The sequence below is a fragment of the Grammomys surdaster genome, unplaced genomic scaffold (genome assembly GCF_004785775.1).
Source record: "Grammomys surdaster isolate TR1022 unplaced genomic scaffold, NIH_TR_1.0 139, whole genome shotgun sequence".
NCBI lineage: Eukaryota > Metazoa > Chordata > Mammalia > Rodentia > Muridae > Grammomys > Grammomys surdaster.
Genome location: NW_021604597.1, coordinates 11,790,466 through 11,804,181, shown reverse-complemented (window position 1 = coordinate 11,804,181; position 13,716 = coordinate 11,790,466).

Here is a 13,716-nt window from a genome sequence, read left to right as displayed (position 1 = left end):
CTCCCTCCCTCCCTCCCTCCCTCCCTCCCTCCCTCTCTGATCCACACTGGATATATTATTCTGTAGGCATGAGTTTAGTACGATGGTCCCTTCCTACTCTTGATCCATGGCATGGACCTGATCTAGTCAATGTGACATGACAGGTCACTGTCTGCCTCCAGGGACACAACCAAACTAGAAAGAGCATCATGATTGAGGACAAGGCTTTGTGAAAGTTGAACCAGAAGGGGAGCTCTTTTTGCTATCTTCAGTATTGTGAGGGAATTACTGCTAGGAGGCAAGGGCCAGGCATCATTGCTCATCTGATGTATGCAGAATCCTTTAGCTGAACGGTCAAAACTCAGCTATTGTGAACAGTCTCATCACACCCTTGCTAAGGGACAGAAATTGTCATGTAGGCCTCTTTGAATCTTTTTTTTTTTAATTTATTCATTCATTTATTTTTTTATTTTTATTTTTTGACAACAAGAGCTTCCCCAGATGTTGGATAAAATCTGCCCACAGAGAGTATTATCCAGGAATGGGAAGCAACAGCCAAATATAACTTCTTCCCTTGGGCGTACTCCCTGAGTAAGGGTTTATGAAGGGAAGGAGAGTGGGGGTGCTGAGGTTTACAAAATGTCACTGTTTTGTTTAAAATGCTTTTCTTACCTCTTCCTGTGCCTCAGGAAAGGGTAGGCCCATCTGTCTGTCATGGCCTCATGCTCTTGCCAACTGTACCACTTTGCCTGGTCCCACTCTAGAAGACTCCAGAGAAATTGCCACTCCTCCTTATATGGATTGGAATGGGAAAATAACTGGGTTTTTTTGTTTGTTTGTTTGTTTGTTTGTTTTAATTGATGAGATAGTATCGTGCCCAGGCATTTTTCCTACTTTGACCAGGTCAAAGATCTGGTCAAATAGATCTCTTTGCCTACATCGGTTACAACTTCCTGCCTCCTCTTAGGTCCTAAGCAGAATCACAAAGACTGAAGCAGGGATGAGGTTGGTCCTGATTTATTTTCTGCATGCCTTTCTGTGAGTATCTTTCTTGTTCCACAAGAATTATTTGGACTCTGTGGACTAATTTGAGTTACGTAACCCAGAGAGATAAGGAAACCATAGATCTTTGGCTTTAGCAGTATTGCTGCCTTTTCAGAATTTTCCTCCACAGGCTTATGTCCTGTTTACAGTTTGCTTTTCAATCTAAGAATTATGAAACCATTTTTGAAAAGTAAAGTTTAGTAGATACTAAAGTAATTTAAAATTATCTTTCTTTGCCTTGGATTTATTGGTAAACATACTCTTCGAAGAGATTGTCATGGAAAGGAGGTTCTAACTGGGAGTCTGGCCTTTTTCCTAACAATATCTTAGAAATGGAATGAAAGTAAGGAAGAAGTGCAATGGTCAGTGGTTCATTTAGTCTCCTTCAAAGAGGGAACTGAGAATAACTTCTGTTTTGGGGTGATTATTTTGCTTGTTTTGTTGTGTTTTTGTTTTTGTTTTCTTCTCTTTCACAGGAGGAAAAGGTGAGAAGGATTCTTTGGGTAATAGTTAGTTCCTGTTATTTCCTTCTTTCATCTATTTTGGTTTAGGATTTGGCTCTGGTTTTTATCCTACCACCACCAATAAGGCAATAGCCTCTAATCTGTGTAGATATAAGGTGGGCTCAGTCTAGCAGGTGCCAGAGGGGCAAACTACTTTTTAAGGAGATAATGGCCCTTACTATAATTGACAATGGTTAGACACTCTAGACACTCTCCTTTTTTTCCTACTATCCTACTTAGTACTAATTACCTACACAGTTTAGAATCACCTGGGGTACAATAAATAAGTAAAAGGAATCTCAGTAGAATGGTTGCTTTTATTGGGTTGAACTGTGAGAGATTGTCTTGATTGCTAATTGATATAAGAAGGTCTAGTCCATGGTGAGCAATACTATTCCCTGGGGTATGGTCTTCAGCCATATTGAGGAACTAGGGAAAAATAAGCTGGAGGGAGCCAGCAAGCAACATTCCTTCATGATTTATGCTTCAAGCTCCAGCCCTGATTTTCCACAGTGATGGGCTGTGACCTGAAGTATAATCAAAACCAACTTTCATCTCTTAAACTGCTTTTTGTGGTGATATTTTTATTAGAAACAGAAAGGATCCCAGTGCTGGTAGCATGGGCCTTTATCTAAGCACATGGGAGGCAGAGGTAGACAGATCAAGTCCAGCCTGGTCTACAGAGTGAGATTCAGGACAGGCAGGGCTACATACAGGGAACATTTGTGGAAAAACAAACAAACGAAAACAAAACAACAAACTCCATGGGAGGAGGGAGAGGAGGAGGAGGAGGAGGAGGAGGAGGAGGAGGAGGAGGAGGAGGAGGAGGAGGAGAAAACAGAAAGGAGCTGGATCACTTATCTTCCATCCCTGTAACAACAGAATCCCTATCCTTCCCTTTTAAATTCATTATACCAATCACCCTGTAATTCTATTAACTGCTGAGTGAGTGTATGAAGAAAGGATTCTCTCACCTTCCTGGGGTTTGAGGACTTTGTTCTCCAGTGCATTTCCACTATTCACTGTCCAGGAGCTACCTTGAAGCACCATTGCATGCTGATATCCTTGAGGAAGAGGACAGGGTTGGTATGAATGTCACCACTGTTTTTAGTTTGGAAGGTTTTTATCATCATCGTCATCATCATTGTCATCATCGTCATCATCATTATGATCATCATTTTTGTTATTGGCATAAACAATCCATCCTACGTAGAGAACTGATTGACCCTTTTGGGTCCCTTTGTCCTCAAGGCAACCCATAAAAATAAACTATATCTTTCCATCTCTAAATAGAATAACTTTCTCCTGTGCTTTGAACAGCAAATCATTGTAATAAAATCTGTTATTTTTAACTCCAAGAAAAGGAGAAGGGTTAGGTCAGGAATAGAATAGGTTAGAATTCATGGAAGTAATCTTAGAGGATTCTTTTTCTGTTTCTCTTTTTCTTTCTTCCTTCCTTCCTTCCTTCCTTCCTTCCTTCCTTCCTTTCTTTCTTTCTTTCTTTCTTTCTTTCTTTCTATCCCAAATGCTGCCCACCTCCTGGTATTCCTGTCACAAAGTTCCCTCCCCCCCACTCCCACCCCCATTGTCATCAAGTCTCTGGGCGTCATCTCCCACAGAGACCAAACAAGGCAGCCCTGTTGGAAAACAGAATCCACAGACAGGCACCAGCTTTAGGGACAGCCCCCACTCCAGTTGTTGAAGGACACACATGGAGACTGAGCTACAGGTCATCAGTGGCCACACCAAGGAAAACTTGCAGGCAGATTTCATCAGCAGGGCTGGGTTTCTCCTCTGTTCCCAGTGTCTGAAAGTTGCAGCATCCACTTGGATTGTCCACAACCATCATGAAGATGATTGACACTTGACATGAAAGATCTCCAGTGCCTTTGTATTTTGAGGAGAAGATCTTAATTTTTTCAGATCGAGTAAGCACTCAGAGAACCTTCTAAGTTCAGGTGATTAGCAGCCCCAGTCAGGTTTGTGTGTTCTTGAATTTCAAGGATGAGATAAGCATTTTAAAGGCTTCTCTCTTCACTGGATTCCAGTCTGAGTACACAGTATAGAAGAACAGAACCTTCACCTCTTTTAATAATTACTTGCCTGGGGCTTTGTTTTATTTACTTAAACACATTATCAGCAGTTATTAATTATACTTAAAGGGTTTGATTATGGGATTTTCATACATACACATACATAATGTATTTAAATCTTGTCAATTCCTCCTTATTCTCTTGTCTGCCTCCCACTTCCACTGGTACCCTACCTCTTCCCATCCAGATCCCACTCTACTGTAATATCTTCTTTAGGGGTAACTCAAAATGGGTTTAATTAAGGTTGCTTACTGGAACCTGGATGAAGGGATATTTACAGAAGTATGGGCAATTTACCAGTTATACCATGGGAGAAAATGTCTCTCCCTCTCCCAGCCATGGTTAATTGTATATAAATCCTCACAAAGTGGCACAGCTTTGTGAGTTTCTCCACCCTTCAAGAAAGAATGCTGAGCAACCCAGTCCCTACGGGTTTTGTGAAGGTGACTAAAGCTGTTTTGAAGCCATGGCCAAATATGCCATAAAGAAATGGTTAACAATGCTTTACCCACTTCTTCAGCTCATGTATTCTTTCAACTCTGTCTTCTTCCTTGCTCCCTGAGCATCACATGGCATGATATAGATGTTCCACTTAGGGCTCAATTTTCATCAGTCACTTATTTTCATCATTTGGACCAGTTGTGTGTCTCTGTAGAAAGAAAAAAAAAAACGAAAAAAGGAAAAAGAAAACTTCTCCACTCCAGCCAAAGTCGACGTTGACTTTAACTATGGTGGTAAGACACAGATGAAGTAAAAACTGGGATTATACAAAAGCAAAACAAAAACAAAAACAACAACAAAACCTTCCTCATTTCCATGTCCCTTTAGTGGTATCTACTGTGAGCCAGATGCTCTAGATGCAATAAACACATTATGGCAGCTGCAACAAGCACATAGACCTGCACGTATCTGAAGCACAAACCATGACCCTCTGTATTAGAGTTTTCTAAAGGAACAGAACTAATAGAATAATATATTTATATATACATACATACACACATATATACACATACATGTACTTACACATATATATACACACACATATATAAATATATATACATATACATATAATTCAATTCCATTTATATATATAAATTGTATATTATATATAATTAAATATTATATATATATGTATATGTATATATATATATATACATATACATAATTTGTATATATACTTTATTAGACTGGCTGGTAGGCTGTGTCCAGGTAGCTCAGCAATGGCTGTCTCATGGCAGAAAGGCCGAAAATCCACTAGTTACTCAGTCCATGAGGCTGGATATCTCAGCAGTCACAATAATATGGTACATAAAGGAAAAGTGTGAAATTCCTTGAGGTGTCATGTTTCCTATAATTCACCATTTTATTCCTTCTATGCCCACGTTATTGGGGTAGGCAAAGTAACAAAATAAGTACATTAATAATAATAATAAAATGTCAAAACCTGAACATCTTTTTGAACATAAATTGGATTTGGCGTAATGGGGATATATTTAACATAGAGTCATAACAATGCAATCACACACAAACATCTTCCTCTAAGTAGGCCTGGTCCTTTCCTTGGATATTTCCTTATGGATGCTAGCATCAATGTCATTTTTTCTTCTGTTGATTATTTACCAGTGTCTATTCACTTCAGTTTCTGAGCTTTGTTGTATTCTAAATTTTCTCTGGATTAATGAAACCGTGTGTAGAGTCACAACTCTTGTTTCATGAACTTTGATAAGTGATTTGAACAAAGGTGTGTCTGAATAGGCCACACTGTTCCTTTATGTGAAGACTTCTGTTTGCAAAAGAACTCAAGATAAACCAAATTCTGTGCGAGCATTCCATTTTCCAAGTAAAATTATATCAAGAGTCAGGTGGGGATACTTAAGACTGGTCGGTATTTTCAAGTTTTCTCCTGCCCAGAATTGTTTGGAAGAAATCCAGTATTACCTATCTTAAAAATCCTGCAGGGGAAAAAAAATTGCTGAAATAAATTGAACCCCATGATTATTTAGTTCTTTGTTTACCTAGGTGTTTAGGTATTTGATGCAAAACAAAAGCTTTTTTAGACATATTTTTTAAACTCTGTTTTGCCACTGATTTTTTACTGGATGAAAAGAGTGCTTAATATCAGAGTAAAGAGTTCTGTACTCTACATAGCCAGGCCCACTACTAAGCTACTCTTGTCCAGCAGTGGCAATCAAGTTTGAAAAATGCTTTCCCAAGTGGAGACCCGCCACCTAGCAACCACTTTGAAATGCTCAAGAGGACTCAAAATGCCCAGTTTTGAAACTGATGGGCTGTTGTAGGGACCAAAGCCATTAAAGGAATGGAACTTTGTTTTTAGGGCAAAGACATGCAGATTAGGGAAATTGTTTAATGTAATTGCTCAACTAATTTTTGTAGTAATATTGGCAGATAAAATATAGATGAGAGGTTGCATCAGATGAACTACACTAAGAATTACTCTCACTGTTAATGTGAAATTCAAATTTACCTGGGAATACTGTATTCCCATTCATTAAACCTGGCAATCCTATCTCAGAGAGACTTTTGTAGTCAAGTGTATAGGGACATTTGTCAAAACCTGTATCACATATATTGATTCAATGACGCCAGGGCTACTGGGCTTAGGACACCTGTCTCAGAACACTGGCCACTGGGCCTGTGAAGGAACCTGAAGCACAAGGCCATGAATATGGGTACAGCAGAAGCTTACAGCTGAGGATAAGAAGTCACTCCAGGATTGGTACTCAGGAATCCCAAACTGAGGACAGGACAGGAAAAGAGAAGTGTTGAGCACACAAGGGCTGTGGTACCCTTCAAGGTAAAATGGTTTGTAATAAGGCAAGAGAGATTTTCTCAGAAACATAGGAGGGGGTGGAAGTCAAAGGAAATCAACAGTTACTTTATTTTTGAAGAGGGAGGAGGAGGTTGAGAAGTTGAGATCTCTGCAAAAATGTTCACTCTGAAACTTCTGCTGAGGTGGGAGAGGTGATGTCTGTGTTGGGCTGGAGGGCATGACATTGCCACATAAGCACCTCATCAATCCTCAGCCTGCTTGCATGGGTGTCCTCTTTGGATCAGAGAGGCTTAGTCAAGGTCTGTCTCTTCCAGCTGCCCATGGTCCAGCTCTGAACTGGAGAAAGTCTATCATTTTATTCTCAGTTTGCCATTCTCCTCATGGTCGGCAGCCATTGTTGGCTAACTGAATCCTGCAGTGCAAAATACTTAAAGCACTGAATATTCACATAATCTCTGAAGGATGTAGCTGGCTGGGAGAGATGGATTAAAGGGGTAAGTGAGAAGAAGAGTAAGACATATTTGTAGCACATTATTCTGTGTAATTGTCCTTAATTATGGGCGGTGGTGGCGCACTCCTGCACGCCTTTAATCCCAGCACTTGGGAGGCAGAGGCAGGTGGATTTCTGAGCTCGAGGCCAGCCTGGTCTACAGAGTGAGTTCCAAGACAGCCAGGGCTACACAGAGAAACCCTGTCTCAAAACAAAACAAAACAAACAAACAAACAAATAAAAAGACTGTATGCTCTCTCGCTCCCCTTGATCCCCCTGCCTGCAGGTTCTCTGTCCCCTCTCCCCTCCCCTCTTCCATTCCCCCTCTCTCCATGTGGTCATGGCCGGCCACTACTCCTCTACTTTTCTGCTCTGTCTCCTCTTGCTCTCTCCCCACCTTTGCCCGTATCTCCCAAATAAACTCCCCTTCATGGAACCATCTGGTCTGCTGTGGTCTGTTCCAAGCTAAGCATGATAAATTTAACAATGGTGCCGAAACCCAGGAATAAAGACTTCAGGGACCTCAAGACCTGTGCAGCCACTGGCTCTGTGGCCGGGCAGGCACAATGCCACCACCGCCACTGCTACACCATGAGGACTTCATCTGCTGCTACCCACCATCACCGAGCACTGCTGCCCCCGTCCTGCACTTGCCAAACTTCCACCATGTGAGCTGCGCTGAGCTGCTGTGGCTGCCCACATGGTACTCTGCTACGTGGCTGGATGGCAAGACAGGCATGCAGATCCCCTGGTTCCACATTTCCTGATATCAGACTGCACAAACTTGCACACAGACACCGGCATATTAACTGGTAAGGAGTTTCCGTTGGTGTGAGGGACCCTGGACGCCCCATTAGCGCCTGGCCAGCACTTCCTGGACTAAGGGGTTGGCTTTCCATGGCCCCAGTCCATATGACTGGCCTCTAGCTGATCTTCGACTTAGGACATTGGCCTATTGGGTGATTTCTTCTCCTCAAAAGTAGCTTCCAGCTTCCCCCAAGCTCTCGCAGCTGCCAGAAATCTTGGTACTGGGTGGGCTACTTTCTGGTGGGTTCCAGGAGCCCCAAGAGGCCCCCAGATATTCTCGTGATGACCTGACTATCTGGCCCGAGCCTAATTTCTGTTACCAGTTTTTCTTTCAGGACGACAAAGGATAACTTGGTAATAGCCATGATTACCCAATGGACACATCGTTTTCGTCCATCCGTACCCACAGACACATTCTGTCAGCAGTCTGATACCTGGAAAGAAATTCCCTATACCCCTTTTGCCATGTGTTCTGCCTGCTCCCCACCCAAGGTTCTACCCCACACCTCTTTCTAATCTTTCTTTTTTAATTAAACCAAAAATGGGGGAATTGCTATGACTCTAGCGGACGTCTGCAGGTTCCACGCTCACTAGCCTAGCCTAGAACTGCGCCAGAGACACTGGGCAGTGATTTCCGGCAGCCAGCAGGAAGTCCTGCCCTGAAGTTGCTGCTGCTGACTGTAGACCTGATCCACCCACGGCACCTGTGGCTCACAGCTCCAACCTGCCAGCCATATAATCATATGTCACTATTGCCAGCTTTCTTATTCTTGTCCTAGCCAAATGCTTCTTTGCTAATACAAAAATGTGCTTTACCCACCAAAGTTACTTAAGACTCTTTCCTAACCTGTCTTGATAGATTTTTACTACTACTATTGAATTCTATTCAGTTACAACCAATCCTTATGGCTCTCAATTTTGTCAGAAGTCTGCTAACAGTATTTTTTAAGTTTATGGCTGACAGAATTCCCAACGCCTCTAACAGTTTCCCGAGATGATTTCAGTAGACTCAGACGCCAGACTCCTAGAACATACAGCCTGGATTGTATGTGAACAAATGCATTGGGATGCCCTGAGTCAAATGACTTGGCTAAATCAAGGTAAGCCATTTCTCATGTCACATGTATCCATTCCACAGAAAAAAAGCCCTGCATTTTCTGTGCTTGGAAGCCAAACTGACTTCATCCAAGAGACTATGGAAACCATGGGAACTGTTGGCTAGTGGACTCTGTCATTTTTTTAAATAATATATAACTGGTAGATTACTGTTTACTCTTTCTCAGACTTCTGACTACATTGACAGCTAGGCTTTCACAGATATTATCTGTTACCTCATTACCTAAACTCAGTTGCCATCAATTAAATGCTTCATATTTCCTTTTCTTACTATGCCACTGTCCTAAATTATCTGGGTTCCTATAAACTTGCTTAACTCTAATAAAACATTCCACTATATGATCCAACAAAGGCTCATCTTAAAGACTGCTTGTGTTGTTAACTCATGCTATTATCTCTTTTGTAAACTTATAAGCTACAGGAAACCCACTCTGATCTACCTCTCATGGACCAAATAGATGCCATCCAGATAAGCACATCTGCCTAAAGTTCCCACTTACTACCTATAACAAAGAGTGGGATCCCTCTGGTTTAAAGTGTACATCTTAGAAAAAAATCTCTTTCTCCCAAATATAATCTTATTCCCTACATCTTGTCAAGTCCAGGCGCATCCAGAACAGCTCCAGAAAAGCAACCTCCAGATGCCTCATCTCCTGTCACACACAGCTGCTTCTACTGGACCTGTTCCTTCTGGCCTATCCTCAGATGGCTCCATAGACCCTGAACAGCAGGACCGGACAAACATCCCCCATACCCACTCTTCTAGGTTCCCCCTAAGGACACGTTGCCCCCAATGCCATCAGGAAGTAGCCAGATACCACGATGACCATATTCCTGCTTCGCCGTCACCTCTTTCTAATTTTTCTTTTTTAATTAAACCAAAATAGGGGAATGTTAGTATTCTGTCTAAACTCCACCTCCACAGTCACCTGGCAACAGCCAGGTATGCTCCTCCCCACAGTTACCTGGCAACAGGCAGGTAGGCCTGCCCACTAAAAGGGGCAGCCTGCCCCCTACTCTCTCTCTTGCTCCCCTTGATTCCCCTGTCTGCAGGTTCCCTGTCCCCTTCCCCCTCCCCCTTCCATTCCCCCTCTCTCCACATGGTCATGGCCGGCCTCTACTCCTCTACTTCTCTGCTCTCTCTCCTCTTGCTCTCTTCCCTCCGCCCTGAATAAACTCCCCCTCCTGGAAAAAATTGTCCTTATTTATTTTACTATGTGTGTATGTTAGTGACATATTATATTTAAAGAGAATTTAAATGTATAAACTATGTATAGACAAATATAGCCCAGAAATCTAACTCAGACTTAATATACATATATCTTTGTTTTATAACAAATAATTATGATAATAAATTTTATAGTAGACCTGGATCTGACATTAAAAAATCTTTCTGGAAAATGTGTTGCTTTAATCAGTGACAAATCAAGAACAGCATTCATAAAATTTTTCTGTGCATCTTCTAGGTGTTTCCTCTGATTTTTGTGCCAGGTTGCTGTTGTTTTATTTATCCAGACATTTAAAACTTAAAATTTAAAATAAGAGTCACAGATATATGTAATTAAAAAATATGAAACGGACTTATTAAGCATTCCCTTGGAAATAGCAGTAAAAACTTTCACTGTCTCCTTATTACCTGAGGATCTCTAGGCATTAGAGTAGGTCTCAGCTCATATTGTCATTATGAAACAACTTCAAGCATTATGTAAATTTATACTATATAATAATGCATAATAGTGTACTCCTCTCATTGAAATAAACCCATTTCTTTGCCTCTTAATATATGAGTCATGCATTAACTGCAGAATCACATTTTCATCATAGAACACTGACATCAAAAAGAATAAGCAAGCATGCAACAGAATGGGAAGAATGTTTTGTATAAATATAAATGGTAAAGGACTAGAATATAGATACATAAAGAACACAGTCTAATCATGAAGGAGCTCTTGGGAAGACAAGAGCATGGAACGCATGCATATGGAAGTAAATTGTGAAGGCTCTAAAGCGTCTACATAATGTTCAATCTCATTAGTCATGAGAGAAACAAAAATTAAAACCACATGTGCCAATGGCTGCCAAAGATATTATAGTCACACAATGTTAAATGTTATTGATCTCCCTGAATTTTGGTTCTTGTTCTTTAAAATAGAGTTGATGACCAGATTGGATGTGAACAGATTGCATGTAAACACAGAATTGAAGAATTTCTGTGAAGATATTTTACAGGGGCTCCAGAGAAAAGCAGATGTTTTTTGGTTCACAAGGGTAGAGATCTCAAAGTCAAGTGAACATACAGATGGGTGCAAAGCATTTTTGAGGCACCCATACCAACTGTTTCCAACTGGAATGTCTTAGTCTTTCACAAGTTGAGGACCAGGACCCATAAAACTGCAGGTAAGGACATCCAGGTGACTTTGAGGCACTTGATCTTAGCCATGATCTTGAGGAAACAATAATGTGAACCATTTCATAGGCACATGGTACTTCGTGAAAGAAGCCTTTTAGTGTTTTCATGTGAATAAAGATATTGATATTACCTAGTTAGGGATGTCAAAGGAGTTGTAGGAGAAAGATTGGAGAGCATCACATTCTTAGAATAAGTTTCTGTCCAAAGCTCTGATGTGTGTTTGTATTTTTCACATACATTTCATACGTTAACTGTTCATATCCTTCTGGGCAGTGTTGGCACACACCTTTAATCCCAGCATTCAGGAGGCAGAGGCAGGTGGATTTCTGAGTTCAAGGCCAGCCAGGTCTAGAGAGTGAGTTCCAGGACAGCCAGGGCTACACAGAGAAACTCTGTCTCGAAAAACCAAACCAAACCAAACCAAACCAAACCAAAACAAAACAAAACAAAAGAAAACAAAACAAAAACCAACCCCCCAAAACATATATTTCCAGTTATTTTAACTATAATTATGTATTAATTGTTACACAACACATACATTAAAGTTGGTATTTTTTAATGCCATATTCTGAAAGGCCTATTATATTCTAACTATTGGGGGGAAAACTACCCAGAGTATTTTCTCAGATACATATGCTTAGAGAAAATATTTTATCATGCATATTATGGCAGTTATAGAAGGGACCTTGTGTCAATCACTTTTCCTGTTGCTATGATAAAATACCCTGACAAAAGCATCTTTGGGAAGAAGGAAGGATCTATTTTGGCTCAGAGTTCCAGAGTACAGTACTTCATGGGTGAAACCATGGCATCCTGAGCTTGAGGGAACTAATTATATTGCATCCATACTGTGACAAGCAGAGGCTTATATTTGACTAACATCCTCCTCTTTTATTCCATACAGAATCTAACTCCACAGAATGAAGCCATCTATTTTAGAGTATGTCTTCCTACCCTAATGAGCCTAATAAGATAGTAATGCCTCCTAGACATGCCTAGAGACTAGCCTAATATAGATAATCATTATAGTGCCTGGTGGCTTGTTTCCTACATGGCTCCTGTCAATATTCATCATAAAAGCCCTCAACAGATGTTATTTCCCATCCTTTCTTGTCATAGTCAGTGCACAAATTACTGCCACAGCTGCCACCTCCTTGGGCATTGGTGACTGAACTGTACCAGGAGACATAGGAAAGCCTTGAAGTATTCCTTATCCTCTGAGGTTGTTTTAGTAGCTTAATATTCTGCCTTTTTTTAAAGCTGGGAAACTTCACAGAAAAAATGTGGTGACCAGGCATAATTGGAGAGTATTGCTTGAATGAACTTTTTTTTTTTTTGGTTGAGAATTTCATATTAGGGCTCTGTATTTAGATCATTTATACTCCTCCTTCTCCCTCCTTTAATCTTGCTCTGTTGTCTCACTGTGGATACAATATTATCAGGTCCCTCAGGCTCAGGATGCCATGACTTTACCACTATAATGAACTCTAGAACTCTGAGCCAAAATAGACCCTTTCCTTCCTTAAGATGCTTTTGCCAGGGTACTTTATCATAGCAGCAGGAAAAGTGATTGACACATGTTACCTTGAACTTTCAAATCATGATCTCTTTTCTGTAAGAGAGAGAGATTTAAAAGTTAATTAATTAATTAATTGTGACCCCAAAGAATGCATGAATCTCACTGAGAAGGGAAAATAGAATAAACATAGTGGATGGATGAGGGGAGGGGAGGGTAGTGGGGATGGGAACAGGAAGGGTCAGGTGTGGAAGACTGAGGGAGAGATAACTGGAATTGGGGGGTCTGGAAGTAGAGTTAAGCACAATGCTTAGTCATCCAGTGTATACTGGGAACTGAACCCTGATCCTCTGCTAGAGCCAGAAATGCTATTAATCAATGAGCATCTTTAGGAAGAGTTAGAACCCTAGGGTAATGGAAACTGCCAGGATGATGCTAGAAAAGAATCCTAGCAATGGGGCATATGGAGCCTGAACTGGCCATCTCCTATAATCAAGCAAGACTTCCAGTGGAAGAATTGGGACAACAATCCAGCCACAGAACCTTCGACCTATAATTTTTCCTGCCTACACATGTACATGGGTAAAGATGGAGCAAAAATTGAAGGAATGGCCAAGCAATGATTGGTCCAGGTTGAGGCCCGTGCCATGAGAGGGAGCCCAACCCTGAAAGTGTTAAAGATATTCTGCTATACTTACAGATAGGAGCTTAGCATAACTTAGCATCAGATCTTCTGGAGCTAGAGTTAAGGACAAAGCTTAGTCACCCATTGTGTGCTGAGAACTGAACTCTGATCTTCTACAAGAGCAGAAAATGGTCTTAAGCAATCAGCATCTCTTCAGACCTCCTTTTCTTTAATTATCATTGTTACATACATACATACATACATACATACATACATCATTCATACACACATTATTTACATATATGCATACACACATATAAATACAACCTGCTAAATTCATTT